Source organism: Hypanus sabinus, chromosome 6 (assembly GCF_030144855.1).
Source record: "Hypanus sabinus isolate sHypSab1 chromosome 6, sHypSab1.hap1, whole genome shotgun sequence".
Lineage (NCBI taxonomy): Eukaryota > Metazoa > Chordata > Chondrichthyes > Myliobatiformes > Dasyatidae > Hypanus > Hypanus sabinus.
The window spans coordinates 55,246,211-55,263,808 of NC_082711.1; the positions used below are offsets into that span (position 1 = coordinate 55,246,211).

General features: G+C 42.5%; 1 pseudogene; it reads right to left on the minus strand.

The window, feature by feature from the left end:
• Positions 1 to 17,598, minus strand: part of LOC132395480 (alpha-2,8-sialyltransferase 8F-like) — a 92,456-nt pseudogene that overhangs the window by 26,756 nt on the left and 48,102 nt on the right.

Below are 17,598 nucleotides of genomic sequence, written 5' to 3' on the forward strand. Positions count from 1 at the left end.
CTGCTGGCTATGAGGAGGTCGTCCAAATAGATGAACGCGAAGTCCAGGTCCCGTCCCACTGCGTCCATTAACCGCTGGAACGTCTGTGCGGCATTCTTCAGGCCGAACGGCATGCGGAGGAACTCAAAAAGGCCAAACGGGGTGATGAGAGCCGTTTTGGGGATGTCGTCAGGATGCATCGGGATTTGATGGTACCCTCGGACGAGGTCTACCTTGGAGAGGATCCGTGCGCCATGCAGGTTTGCTGCAAAGTCCTGAATGTGCGGCACAGGGTAGCGGTCCGGTGTGGTAGCCTCATTCAGCCTGTGGTAGTCGCCACACGGTCTCCAGCCTCCCGTCGCTTTGGGCACCATGTGTAGGGGGGAGGCTCATGGGCTGTCAGACCGGCGGATGATCCCCAATTCCTCCATCCTCTGGAACTCCTCCTTCGCCAGTCGGAGCTTGTCCGGGGGAAGCCGCCAAGCGCAGGCGTGGAGGGGTGGTCCCTGGGTTGGGATGTGGTGCTGTACGCCTTGTCGTGGCATGGCCGCTGTGAACTGCGGTGCCAGAACCGGTGGGAAATCCGCCAGGACCCTGGTGAAGTCGTTGTCGGACAGCGTGATGGAGCCAAGGTGAGGGGCTGGCAACTGGGCTGCACCCAGGGAGAATGTCTGAAAGGTCTCGGCGTGTACCAGTCTCTTCCTGGGCACGTCGACCAGTAGGCTGTGAGCCCGCAAAAATCCGCACCCAGAAGCGGTTGGGCTACGGCGGCCAGTGTAAAGTCCCACGTGAACTGGCTGGAGCCGAACTGTAGCTGCACCTGACGGGTGCCATAGGTCCTTACTGTGCTGCAGTTCACGGCCCTCAGGGGGGGCCCCAGTGCCCTGCTGCGAGTGTCATAACTCGTCGGAGGTAAAACGCTGATCTCGGCACCAGTATCAACCAAAAACCGGCGTCCCGACCTTCTATCCCACACATACAGAAGGCTATCCCAATGGCCAGCCACCGTAGCCATCAGTGGCGGCTGGCCCTGATGTTTCCCGGGAACTTGCAGGGCGGGCGACAAAGGCGGGCTTCTGCGCCCCACCGCTGGTGGTAGAAGCACCAGTGTTCCTTGGGCCGGGGGTTGGCGGGCTCTGCGGCCGGGCCTGGACTGGTTTGCTGCTGGGAGCGTGGCTGGGAGATCTGTGTGATGGACGCCCCACTCACCTTTTTGGCGTTCCACAGCAAGTCCGCCCGGGCTGCCACCTTCCGGGGGTCACTGAAATCCGCGTCGGACAGCAGCAGGCGTATGTCCTCTGGCAGCTGCTCCAGGAATGCCTGCTCAAACATGAGGCAGGGTGTGTGTCCGTCGGCCAGAGACAACATCTCATTCATTAAAGCCGATGGAGGTCTGTCGCCCAAGCCATCCAGGTGCAGTAAACGGGCAGCCCGCTCGTGCCGTGAGAGTCCGAAAGTCCTGAGGAGCAGAGCTTTGAATTCCATGTACTTGCCGTCTGCCGGGGGCGACTGTACGAACTCCGCGACCTGGGTTGCTGTGTCCTGGTCGAGGGAGCTCACCACGTAGTAGTAGCAGGTGTCTTCTGAGGAGATCTGGCGAACGTGGAATTGGGCTTCGGCTTGCTGGAACCATAGGTTCGGTCGCTGTGTCCAGAAACCCGGCAGTTTCAATGAAACTGCATGAACAGAGGCGGCATCGGTCATTTCTGGTCCAAAAATCGTTTGGACCGTCGGGGTCACCAATTGTAGCGGCGTGCTACACGCAGCGCTAAAATTACGACATGGAGTCGGTAACTGCAGTCGAAGGAAAAACTTTATTCGAAATCCTCAGCCTCACTTTTAAGCCTCCCTCAACCTGCCCCCCATGGCGCAGAGGCTCCAAAGCTCTGTGCTCGCAAACACCCATAGGCTATCTAATTGTGAGCCGGTTCGGATGTGCCAGGAAATGGGTCGCCACAGCAGTTTCATTCATCAAAATATTTTTTTAAGCCTTCACTGAGTGATCCAATTTTTTTTTACTTTGGAAAAATAAAGGTATTCATTCTTTTTTGGATCTATTTATACAAGATAAATTGCTGTCTTTTGAACAATTAGTTGATAAACATTTTCTTCCATACTCACACTTTTTACAATACCTTCAAGTGAGATATTTTTTACAAAAATATTTAAGTAATTTTCCTTACATAGTGGATGCTGACCTGTTAGATACTATTACGAGTATGAACCCTTTAATGAAGGGTTCTATTGGAAGTATTTATAATTTACTATTACAATGGGTTAATAAGTGTCCTTTATTTAAGATTAAACAAGATTAAGAAAAGGAACTTAATTTGACTTTTATGATGGAGCTGGATGCAGATTCTGAAGTTGGTTAACTCTTCTTCGATTTGTGCTAGTCATTCATTGATTCAATTTAAAATTGTACATCATTACTATTTGACAAAGGAGAGATTGTCTAAAATCTTTCCTAATGCTGATAGTTATTGTGATAGATGTAAAACTGAGAGAGCTAGGCTGACACTCATGTTTTGGTCTTGTTCTATACTGGAGCAGTTTTGGAAGTCAGTTTTTTCTACAAATTCTAAAGCATTTAAAATTAGTTTTCAGCCTAACAAATTAACTGTGCTTTTTGGAATAATTCCTCAAAATATCTGTGGTATTTCTTTGTCTGACCAATATGTTATTGTGTTTGTTACATTGATAGCTAGGAGGGCCATTCTGTTGAAGTGGAAGGATACGTCAGCTCCCACTCTGTCACAATGGTTCTCTCAAGTGATTTTATATCTTAGTTTGAAGAAAAGTAGAAGTCAAAGCTTTGAATCTATATTTCATTTTGAGAAAAGATTGGGTTAATTTGCTTGTTACTATGATTTGAGTTAATTGATGGATTTCCTCCACAATCTACTTGTATATTTTGGGGTTTTTTTTCTGCTGGCTGTTTGATGTTTATCCTTAGAAGCTTTTTGTATGATGCATGGCTCCGGGGCTGAACACCTAATTGGCTTTTTTTCTCACTTTTTGTTTGCTTTAGTAGGGTTTTTTCATTTTTGTACTCTTGTTATTTTGGATAATAATAATAAAAAGATTTGGAAAGAAAGAAGTTTAATGAACATCAGAAGAATTGTTCCACTATCGAGAAGGAGTTGTTGTCACTCATTTTGCCTTGCAACATTTGATGTCAACTTTTGTCCTGCACAGAAACCACTTGTGTTTTACACTGATCATAATCCATTAGTGTTTCTGAGTAAGATCAAGGACAAGAACAAAAGGTTGCTAAACTGGAGTCTGATTTTGCAGGAATATGACATGGTAACAAAACATGTTAAAGGTACTGATAACATTATCCCAGATTGTTTATCCAGGTGTTAAATTAAAGTTTGTATACACTTCTGTATTGTGTTACCTGGTAGTCACATATGTATTGCTTTACACTCTGTAATCTACAGTTAAAAATTTTGCTCCTTGATCAAAATTTCCCTTTTGGAGGGAGGTGTGATGGATATGGACTGTGCCTTTAAAAGAGAGAGAGAGAGCGAGAGAGAGAGCGAGAGAGAGAGAGCGAGAGAGAGAGAGAGAGAGAGAGAGAGAGAGCGAGAGAGAGAGAGAGAGAGAGAGAGAGCGAGAGAGCGAGAGAGCGAGAGAGAGAGAGAGAGAGAGAGAGAGAGAGAGAGAAAGAAAGAAAGAAACTGGCTACAGCACTGCTGCCTGCTTCTGGGTTGCTATGGTGAAAGTGAGGTAGAGTTATATGATGGATAATTGATGTTTGCAAATGGTTCGTAGCATGTTTATTTGAGCAAGGTCAGGTGACTCTCTCACAGAGACACAGAGTGGAACACTGGTTAAGGCATCCAGTCAATAAAAGGAAGCCAGGGACAGAAAGGTCATTGGATGAATCTTCCGAGTGCCCACAAGGGTGGGTTGAGGATCGATCAGGAAAATCAATCAGTGGTTATCACGGTGTGCAGAAGGGCTTACCCTGTCGAGCCTACCAGTGTGTTTACCCTTGCCTGGGTGATAGTTCTCCCTCGAAGTCTGTACCCTTTGTGATAAGATTTATTCGGTTATCTCAAGAGTGGATTCGGAGTCCGACGATGGAAGACCAACGGCACCTGTTTATTCCCTCTTCTCCTATTGGGATTTCACCTCAGATCAGATCATTTCAGATACAGTTTATTGTCATTTAGAAACCACAAATGCAATGCAGTTAAAAAATGAGACAACATTCCTCCAGAATGTTACCATAAAAGCACATGACAAAACAGACTACACCAGAAAATCCACTTAACTTTTGGCAATCCCCAATCCAGAGCCTGCAGAGGCTGCTACATATTAATTTTGCACTACCATCTTAACGCGTTCCTCAGAAAGGAGCTCCAATTCCACCAGACAGAACAAGACCAAAAACTAAAGCTACAAGACCTGCACAAAACCACATAGTTATAACAGTGCAAGCAATAGCATAATTGATAAAAAAAAGACCATGGGCACACTGAAAATAGTCCAAAGATGATAAAAGACTATAAGTTCGAAAGAAACCACCACACATTTTCCACAAGTCCTCAGGTTCCCGATAGACTCATCATCCCACACAGACGGCAGAAGGGAATACCCCCACTATGGACTTCTACGGTGCCATTGGACTCAGCTTCGCAGACACAGCACACAATAAAGGTGCCCAAACTGCCACCTTGCCTTACAGATACCTCTTCTTGCCCCCACCAACTCCATGCATTGAATTGAACTTTCTTGCATTACCATCATAAGACTTTGAATCTTGCCACTTGAATTTGAATGAGTTTGGGAGTTATATTTCCCAATATCCAATACATTGGGGGACCAATATCCTGGCGGGGAGATTTGCTATGGCTACTGGGGAGACTTTAAATTAGAATGGTTGGGGAGTGGGAATCAAATTGAAGAGACTAGGAGAGAGGAAGTTAGTTAACAAATAGGGAAAGCTTGTAGACAGTGTGTGAGGGAGGATAGGCAGGTAATAGAGAAGGGGAGCACTCAGACCGAAGATGTAGGGGAGAAGGAAGAAAAAGAAGATAGTAAAGTTGTTTGCACTGTTAGGGATAAACAGAGAGTAAGAGGTGGAGAATTTCTTAAATATATTTATTTTAATGCTAGGAGCATTGTAAGAAAGGTGGATGAACTTAGAGCATGGATTGATACCTGGAAATATGATGTTGTAGCTATTAGGGAAACATGGTTGCAGGAGGGGTGTGATTGACAATTAAATATTCCTGGATTTCGTTGCTTCAGATGTGATAGAATTGGAGGGGCAAAAGTGGGAGGTGTTGCATTGTTTGTCAGAGCAAATAGTACGGCGGTGCTTTGGCAGGATGGATGAGAGGGCTCATCTAGGGAGACTATTTGGGTGGAATTGAGGAATGGGAAAGGTGTAGTAACACTAAAAGGGGGGTATTATAGACCACCTAATGGGAGCGAGAATTGGAGGAGCAAATTTGTAAGGAGATAGAAAATATTTGTATTAAGCACAAGGTTGTGATTGTGGGAGATTTTAATTTTCCACACACAGACTGGGAAGCCCATTCTGTAAAAGGGCTGGATTGTTTGGAGCTTGTAAAATGTGTGCAGGATAGTTTTTTTGCAGCAATACATAAAGGTACCAACTAGAGAAGGGGCAGTGTTGGATCTGATTTTAAGGAATAAGATAGGTCAGGTAACAAAGGTATGTGTTGGGGAGCACTTCGGGTCCAGTGATCACAATGCCATTAGATTCAATATAATTATGGAGAAGGATAGGTCTGGATCCAGGGTTGAGATTTTTGACTGGAGAAAGGCTAACTTTGAGGAGATGCGAAAGGATTTAGAAGGAGTGGATTGGGACAATTTGTTTTATGGGAAGGATGTAATAGAGAAATGAAGGTCATTTAAAGGTGAAATTTTGAGGGTACAGTATCATTATGTTCCTGTTAGGTTGAAAGGGAAGGTCAAAAGTTTGAAAGAGCCATGGTTTTCAAGGGATATTGGAAACTTGGTTCGGAAAAAGAGAAAGATCTACAATAAAAAATTTAATTTATTAATGTTGTGCAAAATTAGGGTTTTTTTCCTACTCCTCAAATTTAACTTATCCACAGCCTCCATGCACTGCTGAGCAAACCAAAACTTACCTTCGGAATCAGGTCAAAGATGTCTTTGGTAATTGTAATTTTGTTTTTGGATCCTACTGCATAACTGATGTTTGTACCCACTGGCGTATTGACTTGTGTAATAGTGAAATTTTTTGATGCATTGCAGCATTTCTGTAGCTGTGATCTGGAAAGCAAAACATTTTGTGACAATGTCTGTTGAGTATCATATATTTAGCTGATTCATCACTACTCATTCGGGAGGATGTAGGTGCCTTTTGTTAATAAGGAATCAAAACAGCGATTTTCAGAAGTGATCCTGTGACACTATTGAAGAAGAGTAGCTTTAAATATACCTGAAGTCTTGACCAACATAATCATCCTTCATCCAAGAGTATACTAAACAAAAGAGGTGTCCTCGCATTCTGTCTGTGTAGCCTCCAACCTGACCACATGAACATCAATTTCTCCCGGTAATTTCTCTCCTTCTCTCTTCTTCCATTCTCAATTCTAGCTCCCTTCTTACACTTCTCTTCTTCTCACCTCCCTCTGGTGCCCCTCCTCCTTCCCTTTCTTCCATGGTACACTCTCCTCCCTTATCCAATACTTTCTTCAGCCCTTTATCTTTTTCACCTATCACCTTCTACCTTCTCACTCTCCCTCCCCCCCCACTACCCATCTACTTCTCCCCACCCCTAGCTTCACCTATCAGCTGCCATCTTGTACTCTTTCTTATACCCCTACCTTCTTATTCTGGTTCTTCCCCCTTCCTTTCAAGTCCTGATGAAGAGACTTGGCCCAAAAGGTCAACTGTTTATTCCTCTCCATAGATGCTGCCTGACCTGTTGAGTTTCTTTGGCATTTTGTGTGTTCTGCCTTCAAATTTCCACCTTCCAAAATGAATCACTTCACATTTTCTAGATTAAACTCTATCTTCCAGCTCTGTACCCTATCAATGTCCTGTTTTAACCTTCAACAATATTGTACTCTATCTACGACATTACCAACCTTCATGTCATCTGCAAACTTACTAATCCACCCACATCCTCATTCAAGTCAATTATACTGTAAGAATCACTAAGAGCAGCTGTCCTTCTATAGATCCCTATGGAACACCGCTAGTCATTCATGTCCAGATAAAATATGCTCCACATACAATCACCCTCTGCTTCTATAGGAAAGCCAATTCTGAGTCCAAACAGCCAATGCTTCCTGATTTTCTGAATGAGCTTACCAGGAACCTTGTCAAATACATTGCATCCACTGTTCTGCCTTCATCAATGCATTTTGTTACACCCTCAAAGAATTCATTCAGGGTTATGAGATATAACCTGCCTCTCACAAACTGATGCTGACTCTCCCTAATCAGACTACGCTTCTCTAAATGCTCCTAAATCCAGTCTCCAAGAATCTTCTACATAACTAGCCCACTACTGATGTAAGACTTACTGGTCTCTAATTCCTAGGATTATCCCTACCGCTTTCTTGAATAAAGAAATGACATTAGCCATCGTCCAATCATCTGAAACTACTCTTGTTGCCAGCAAGGATGCAAATAAAATTGTCAAAAGTTCCCTCGCTTTTTGTAGGAACTTGCGGTGCATCCCATCTAGCCCTGGGCAGCTCATTATAGGAATGTTTTTCAAAAGTTCCAGCACATCCTCTTTCTTAATGTTGACTTGTTCAGGCATATCAGTCTGTTTAACGCTGTTCCTCACAAACATCAAGGCCCATCTCACAGTGAACACTGAAGTATCTAATAAGAACGCCCCACCCCAACTCCTCGGACTCTAGTGGCATGTTTCCTCTTCTATCTCTGATCGGTCTTACCCTCATTTTAGTCATCTGCCTGTTCTTCACAAATGTGGAGAACACCTTGGGTTTTCCTTAACCCTACTTGTCAAGACCTACTCATGTGCCCTTCACAAAAATCCTTCCTGGCTACCTTGTAACTCTCTAAAACCCTGTCTGACCATTGCTTACTAAACCCTAAGTAAGCTTCTTTCTTCCTCTTGACTAAAGGCCCCACATCTTTTATCAACCATGGTTCCTCCACCATACCAGCCTTTCCTGCCTCAATGGGACAAACCTATCCAGAACCCCATGCAAGTACTCCTTAAACAACCTCTGCATTTCTGTTGTCCACTTCCCTGACAATATCTGTTCCTAACTTATGGTCCCAAATTCCTGCCCAGTGGATTCATAATTCCACCTCCACCATTTAAATACTTTCCCATACCATTGGTTCCTATCATTGTCCAAGGCTATGTTAAAGGTTTGGGAGTTGTGGTCACTGTCTCCAAAATGTTCACTGACCAAGCGATCTGTCACCTGACCAGGTTCACGACCTAGTAATAGATTCAGTATAGCCTCTCCTCTCATTGGCCTGCTTGCATATTGTGTCAGAAATTCTTGAATAGACCTAACAAATTCCACCCGTCAAAACCTTTGTACTCAGGAAGTGTTAATCAGTATTAGGGTAACTGCTTCTATCGGTACTCGAAATTTTTCACCAAGAAGGCTTACATACAAAATACCTTTCTAATCTCTTGTCACATCTGATTTTATTAGCTAATTTCATATTGCTGTACACAAAAGCTGGAATTTTCTCACATTACAACAATGATCAGATTTCACAGATTATTTAATAGGCCATTATAAATAGACAATAGACAATGGACAATAGGTGCAGAAGTAGACCATTCAGCCCTTCGAGCCTGCACCGCCATTCTGAGATCATACCTGATCATGTACTATCAATACCCAGTTCCTGCCTTGTCCCCATATCCCTTGATTCCCCTATCCATAAGATACCTATCTAGCAACTTCTTGAAAGCATCCAGAGAATTGGCCTCCACTGCTTTCCGAGGCAGTGCATTCCAGACCCCCACAACACTGGGAGAAGAAGTTTTTCCTTAACTCTGTCCTAAATGACCTATCCCTTATTCTCAAACCATGCCCTCTGGTACTGGACTCTCCCAGCTTCTGGAACATATTTCCTGCCTCTATCTTGTCCAATCCCTTAATAATCTTATAAGTTGCAATCAGATCCCCTCTCAATCTCCTTAATTCCAGCATGTAAAACCCAGTCTCTCTAACCTATCTGCGTAAGACAGTCCGGACATCCCAGGAATTAACCTCGTGAATCTACACTGCACTTCCTCTATAGCCAGGATGTCCTTCCTTAACCCTGGAGACAAAAACTGTACACAATACTCCAGGTGTGGTCTCACCAGGGCCCTGTACAAATGCAAAATGATTTCCTTGCTCTTGTACTCAATTCCCTTTGTAATAAAGGCCAACATTCCATTAGGCTTCTTCACTGCCTGCTGCACTTGCTCATTCACCTTCAGTGACTGATGAACAAGGACTCCTGGATCTCTTTGTATTTCTCCCTTACCTAACTCTACACATTCATATAATAATCTGCCTTCCTGTTCTTACTCCCAAAGTGGATAACCTCACACTTATTCACATTAAACGTCATCTGCCAAGTATCTGCCCACTCACTCAGCCTATCCAAGTCACCCTGAATTCTCCTAACATCCTCATCATATGTCACACTGCCACCCAGCTTAGTATTATCTCCAAACTTGATGATGTTATTCTCAATGCCTTCATCTAAATCATTGATGTAAATCGTAAACAGTTGTGGTCCCAATACCGAGCCCTGTGGCACCACACTAGTCACCACCTGCCATTCTGAGAAACACCCATTCACCGTTACCCTTTGCTTTCTATCTGCCAACCAGTTTTCTATCCATGTCAATATCTTCCCCCCAATGCCATGAGCTCTGATTTTACCCACGATCTCCTATGTGGGACCTTACCAAATGCCTTCTGAAAATTTAGGTACACTACATCCACTGGATCTCCCTTGTCTAACTTCCTGGTTACATCCTCGAAAAACTCCAATAGAATAGTCAAGCATGATTTACCCTTGGTAAATCCATGCTGGCTCGGCCCAATCCTATCACTGCTATCTGGATATGCCACTATTTCATCTTTAATAATGGACTCTAGCATCTTCCCCACTACTGATGTTAGGCTGACAGGACAATAGTTCTCTGTTTTCTCCCTCCCACCTTTCTTAAAAAGTGGCCATTAGCCACATTAGCCATTCTCCAATCCTCAGGAACTGATCCTGAATCTAAGGAACATTGGAAAATGATTACCAATGCATCCGCAATTTCCGGGGCCACCTCCTTTAGTACCCTAGGATACATCTGGACCTGGGGATTTGTCAGCCTTCAGTCCCATCAAGTCTACTCATCACTGTTTCCTTCCTAATGTCAATCTGTTTCAATTCCTCTGTTACCCTATGTCCTTGGCCCATCCATACATCTGGGAGATTGCTTGTGTCTTCCCTAGTGAAGACAGATCTAAAGTACTTATTAAATTCTTCTGCCATTTCTCTGTTTCCCATAACAATTTCACCCAATTCATTCTTCAAGGGCCCAACATTGTTCTTAACTATCTTCTTTCTCTTCACATACCTAAAAAAGCTTTTGCTATCCTCCTTTATATTCCTGGCTAGCTTGCATTCGTACCTCATTTTTTCTCCACGTATTGCCTTTTTAGTTAAGTTCTGTTGTTCCTTAAAAATTTCCCAATCATCTGTCCTCCCACTCACCTTAGCTCTGTCATATTTTCTTTTTTTTTAATGCTATGCAATCTCTGACTTCCTTTGTCAACCACTGTGTCCCCTTTCCCCCCTTTGAATCCTTCCTTCTCTGGGGGATGAACTGATTTTGCACCTTGTGCATTATTCCCAAGAATACCTGCCATTGCTGTTTCACTGTCTTTTCTGCTAGAATATCCATCCATTTAACTTTGGCCAGCTCTTCCCTCATGGCTCCATAGTTTCCCCTGTTCAACTGCAACACTGACACCTCCGTTCTGCCCTTATCCTTCTCAAGTTGCAGATAAAAACTTATCATATTATGGTCACTACCTCCTAATGGCTCCTTTACTTCAAGATCACTTATCAAATCCTGTTCATTACACAAGACTAAATCCAGAATAGCCTTGTCCCTGGTCAGCTCTCGTACAAGCTGTTCCAAGAATGTTGGTCTTGTCAACAGATGTAAATGATGCTACTCAAGAATCAGGAGTACAGTAAATAAATTTTGCAACCCAGTGCCTGATTTATCTCTTTACTTATCCCAGTGTGATTCTTGTGTAAACTTCCTGGATTCCATGGAAAATTCGGAGGTGCAGAGTTTAGGTTGATAATCTTGTACAAATGAAGCCCTATTAAAAACTTGCAGGAGCTGTTGAATATACACAAAGGCAGTTAAATAATCTGGAATTAAAAGAACAAAACTAGGCATTAATAATGACAGCCACCGAACTGTTGGGCTGTTGTTAAAATCCTACTGAAACCCATTTTAGGTGAGGAATTTTGCCGTCCTTTCTCAATCTGGCTAAAGAGTTCCTGCACACTGAGCATTAGCTTTCTCTAGGCAATAGTGAGTAGTTAGGGGCAGTAGTTAGTGCTGCTGCCTCACAGTGCTAGGGTCACAGGTTTGATTCGGCCCTTGCTCCATCTTTTTCCCCACATCTCACATGCATTGTGCAATATTAACAAGCTTCTATACATTTCTCTTTCACACAAGTTGATGGGAAAAAGTATCACAAGAGTCACTATACATGTGAGAGGTAGAAAGTTACAATGCAACAGCTATAAGGTGACAGGAAATGTGATCAATGATGTTGTTTAGCGCAAGGAGCTAACCTAGACCCAATGAGCTCAATGGCCACCTTATGCATCATACACGTAAGCTATTTAGTTGTACCAAAAATGCTATGTAGAAAAAGCAAGAATAAAATAAAATGAACTATTTTACGTTGGACTGGGGTTAAATTTGGACATGGCACAGTCACTCCCAGCCTAGTCAACTTTGCAAATCCGAACTACTCATTTGTCATCAATTTCCATTCAGATAATCATCTCCCTTTCTGTTTATCTTTCTGAAGTATGTAACCTCACAATTCCCCACAATGAATTTTGTTTGCCAAGTTGTTGTTCAGTCTATCTGTAGTCCATCATAGGGTCACGGCAAGCTGATTACACCAAGCCTTTCTATCTTATTTTTGTATCATCAGCAACCAGGATACCTCATGATTTGCCTCATCATCCAAATCATAAATAACTGAGGGCCAAGAACTATTTTCTGCAGGACTCTACTCGCTGCAGACTACAAACTAAAAAAAGAAACTGCTTAAAGGCACCTTCCACTTCACAGCTTGATGTTTAGAAATGAAAAGATCAGCAATTTTATGGATAACCCCAACAGTAAAAAACCTGGTCAAAGAGCAGAGCTAATAGAAACCTCGATCTCGAGGGAAATGGCCTCCTGGCATGATGGTTTTGAAGGATATTGTTACTATTCCTTTACAATATTTTTTCTTGATCAAACTCTAAGTATCAGCAATACTATAATTCTTAAAAAAATGCAGATCTTTAACATTGGAATATTACCGGATCTTTCTGTGCTCTGTAGAGTTTTTGGCCCATCCACAATTCTGAACTTGATTGAATAGCTTGATAAAATCATCCTCAGTGAACCTAAGATCATAAATCAAATAATGAAGAGGTAAATATGAAGAGAAACCCATGCATTATTTAAAATTCAATATACAAGTGAAATGCAGGTGTTACGAAGTCCCGTAACTGGGTCACTTACCAGCAAAGATAGAGAGGTCCGTTGAAGTCTGATGGTACTATTTTTAAAAGTATTTATTGATAAAGGGGCACAAAAATAAGAGTAATGCAAACATACAGATAATATACGTCGTCAATACGAAATCTAAAAGTGTGGGTATAATAATAACCAATAAGAAATAGCTCTATTGTTGTCTAGGGGATAATGTATTGTCCAATGGAAATATAAAAGTCACTGTTAGTTCATTCAAGCTGCAGCGTTTTGGGTTTAAGAGAGAGACGGTTTAACTTGCCCGGGTTTTTTATGATGCCAATCCTTTGAGTCGGAGAGATGGTTTCCCCGTTGTTAGCTGAAAGCCGTTTTCTGTGTTCCAAGCCATCAGGTCCAGGCAACGGAACGGAACGCACGTGGCCTTCTTCAAGTGGCTTCCTGCAATCACAGGAGTGCTAACGTTTCTTCTGGTGCGTCTGAGGGGCTGTTCCCACAGACCCTCTTTTATCCTGACTCGCAGGGTCGCAGATGTCAATCAGGTTGGGTGTGATGCAATCTCTCCCTCAACCAGCCCACTTTGCCTGAGGGCGTCCACGTAGTACAGTCTCCAATTCAAAAAATTCGCCTTCCAGAGACAATGGCCATGTCCCATAGCTTTACATTGCCGGGGAACGAGACATTCTGCACGTCTCTCTCTCATTCTCCTGGGCCCCCTGACCCAACCCAACAGTGATCTTGTGATTCTCACAAAGGAGGGGGCTGCAGGCATAACACAGGTATATTCCAAAGGATGGATTTTAACATGCATTTTCCATGAATGCAAGCTGCCATGTAGTCTGTGATATGGACAGGCTTGCCATTTACCTCCTGATGAATGCTCCTTTGCCCAGAAGTGGTGGAGGAGTTTCATTGGTATCTGTTCTGACTCAGCCCTAGCAGCTCTACAAAGTGTTGCTTTGATTGCATCTTGATGTTACTATCATATAAACCAAAAAGATCATAAAAGTCAGTCAGGCACACCTTATCATCTGCTCAAAACTCATGAAACATGGGAAAATATTAGCAGGAGTAGGCCACATAGCCTGAATAGCTGTCCATGATCAAGTGCTACAATCTAGTGGACTCCAAGGATGTGTGCTGAGAGGTCCTATTAATTGAATTGCATCCTTCTCAAAAACCCATGCATGGTTACTGGCAGATCATTTTCAATATATTAGAGTTATCTGTGTTTAGTTGCTATTTAAGAAGAATTCAGGCAATTCATATTCAAAAGTGTATTTTTAGCAGCAATATGATCTTTAATCTCAATTTTTTTGTAGTCCTTTTGTTATAATGCATATATTTCTATAGAATCTATTTAAAAATGTTTTACTTAAGATGATTTCTGAATGAGTACAATGCATGATCTCTGCATGAGACATAGACACATTTTCCTTTCTGCTGCCCATCCTCCTCTGATCTCCAGCAACATATCTCGGTCTGCAGCCCTCGCTCATTTTTACAGTCTGGTTTTATTGTAAGTGAGTTGCCTCATGCGAGTGAGCAGTTGGATTTTAGAAGACAGAAGAACAGGAATTTCTTCAATATTTGCTGCATTACAACTTATAACTCACACAACATGAACCGATTCTAGAAAACACCACCTTGCATGATTGTTATAGAGTCAGAGTGTCAGAAAACTCCACACCACAGAAATAAGCCTTTGGCCCATTTAGTTCATGTCAAACCATCAATCCCATTGACTTACAGCTGGGTTATAGCCTTCCATCGCCCTCTCATCCGTGTACCTGTTAAGATTTCACTTAAATGTTGAAATATACCACTTGCACTGGCAGTTCATTCCACACTCTCACCCCCCTCTGAGTGAAGAAGTTCTTGCTTATGTTCCCCTTGAACATTTCACCTTCCACACTCAGCACATGGCCACTAGCTGTAGTCTCACCCAACCCCAGTGGATAAAGCCTGGTGGAAGTTACTCTATCTATAATTTTGCATACCTCTAATAAATCTCCTCTCAATCTTCTACATTCTAGGGAATAAAGCCCTAAAGGGTAACTGTATTGTTGTATAGCAGGGAGAAATTAACAACCAGTTAATCAGTATGTAGATGATAGTGAGAATATCGACTCTCACAAAGTGGTGACTGTCTCCACATAATGTATGGCTGTGGACCACAACTGCTGCCAAGTTATGGTAACTGTGATATTCTTCCTTGTTCTATTAGTGTGGAGTTGTTAGACAATTATGATAGATCTTCTGAGGCAACCAACCTTTGCCACGATCATCCATAGGCCTTCATGACATACATGACTCAAGAGACTGCAGATGCTGGGAAATCTTGAGTAAACCCAGTGGAACTTGACAGGTCAGGCAGCATCTATGGAGGGAAATAAACATTCAGTGTTTTGAGCTAAAGTCTTTCACAACCTCAGCCTCAAACTTCAACTGTTTACTTCCTCCATAAATGCTGCCTGAGCTGCGGAGTTTGGCCAGAGTCTTGCGTGTGTTGCTTAGATACTGGATGGATAATACTCTTTTTAATCTAAAGAGATGAGTCAGACAGAACCAAAGTATAAGAAACAACTTAAGGAACCTAATCTTCGCAAATGAGTGTCCACTGAATCTGGCTCAAAAGCTGTTGTGCAGAGAAGACCAGGCAAACTTCCCAGTGACTGTGGCAACTTTGCTCTCATAATTAGCTCAAAGAAAATGAAATTAACAAGGGTAAAACAGTGGATGTTGTCCATATGGACTTCAGTAAGGCCTTTGACAAGGTTCCACATGGAAGGTTAGTTAGGAAGGTTCAATCATTAGGTATTAATATTGAAGTATTAAAATGGAGTCAATAGTGGCTAGATGGGAAATGCCAGAGAGTAGTGGTGGATAACTGTTTGTCAGGTTGGAGGCTGGTGACTAGTGGTGTGCCTCAGGGAACTGTACTGGGTCCAATGTTGTTTGTCATATATATTAGTGATCTGGATGATGGAGTGGGAAATTGGATTAGTAAGTATGCAGATGATACTAAGATAGGTGGTGTTGTGAATAATGAAGTAGGTTTTCAAAGCTTGCAGAGAGATTTAGGCCAATTAGAAGAGTGAGCTGAATGATGGCAGATGGATTTTAATGCTGAGAAGTGTGAGGTGCTACATTTTTGTAGGAATAATCAAAATAGGACATACATGGTAAATGGTAGGTTATTAAGGAATGCAGTAGAACAGAGTGATCTAGGAATAATGGTACATAGTTCCCTGAAGGTGGAATCTCATGTGGATAGGGTGGTGAAGAAAGCTTTAGATATTCTAGCCTTTATAAATCAGAGCATTGAGTATAGGAGTTGGGATGTAATGTTAAAACTGTACAAGGCATTGTGAGGCCAAATTTGGAGTATTGTGTACAGTTCTCGTCACCAAATTATAGGATAGGTGTCAACAAATTAGAGAGAGAGTGCAGAGAAGATTTACTGAAATATCACCTGGGTTTCAGCACCTAAGTTACAGAGAAAGATTGAACAAGTTAGGTCTTTATTCTTTGGAGCATAGAGGGTTGAGGGGCGACTTGATAGAGGTATTTAAAATTATGAGGGGGATAGATAGAGTTGACATTAATAGGCTTTTTCCTTTGAGAGTAGGGGAGATTCAAACAAGAGGATATGAATTGAGAGGTAAGGGGCAAAAGTTTAGGGGTAATACAAGGGGGAATTTCTTTAGCAGAGAGTGGTCACTGTGTGCAATGAGCTTCCAGTAGAAGTGGTAGAGGCAGGTTTGGTTTTGTCATTTTAAAAAAAAAATTGGATAGGTATATGGACAGGAAAGGAATGGAGGGTTATGGGCTGAGTGCGTGTCAGTGGGACTAGGTGAGAGTAAGCATTCGGCATGGACTAGAAGGGCCTAGATGGCCTGTTTCCGGGCTGTAATTGTTATATGGTTATATGTTTTATGGTATCTAATTTGACTACTTTCAGGGAACCATAAACTTGTATTCCTAGTTGCCTCAGTTCAATTATGCTCCTTAGGCACTGACTGTTGACTATGAATGCTCTAACTTGATTTATCTTTCCAAGGTCCAAATCATCATGCTTATCAATCAAACTCCTTGTCCCATTCCTCAGCCCACTTACCCAGTTGATCAGCAGCTTTGTATTCCTAATAACTATCTTCACTGTCAATAACACCACCAGTTTTAGTGTCATCTGAAATCTTATTCAGCATAACTTGTACGTTCTCATCTAAATCACTGCTACTGGATAACAAATAGTAATGGGCCTAGCACTGACAGCTGTGGAATGGCATGAGCCTCCAATTCAATAACTATCTACTACCATAACCCATGGTACCTCCCATCAAGGCAACTGTGTATCCATTTGGACAGCTCCCCTTGGATTCCATGTGATCTACTCATAGCAGTCTACCATGCAGAACTTTATCAACCCCTTCCTAAAGTCGATGTGGACTACATTTATTTCACTGCCCTTATCCTCCTTCTTGGTTACTTCTTCAAAAACATACAGCTAAATCAAATATGTGAGACATGATTTCCCATACACAAAGCCATACTGATTATCCTTAATTGATTCCTCTGGGAATTCCATGTGATGTGGAATAGATAAATTGTTATTGAATCTAATGCCTCCTGCCCTTTATCCCAACTCGCAAAGCCTTGCTCTGCCCAGATCCTGACTTGTACACTCTTATCCAGATCGTGAGCCATATCATTGCTTCTCTCAGCTATTACACTGGGGGTTTTCATAACCAGATTACAGCTCCGTGTAAGGTCATCCTATCATCCTAAGACATTAGACTCTTTGTTTAACTGGATTTCAATCCTGATGATTCTATCTGAATTCCCGAGGAGTACTCAAACCTCAC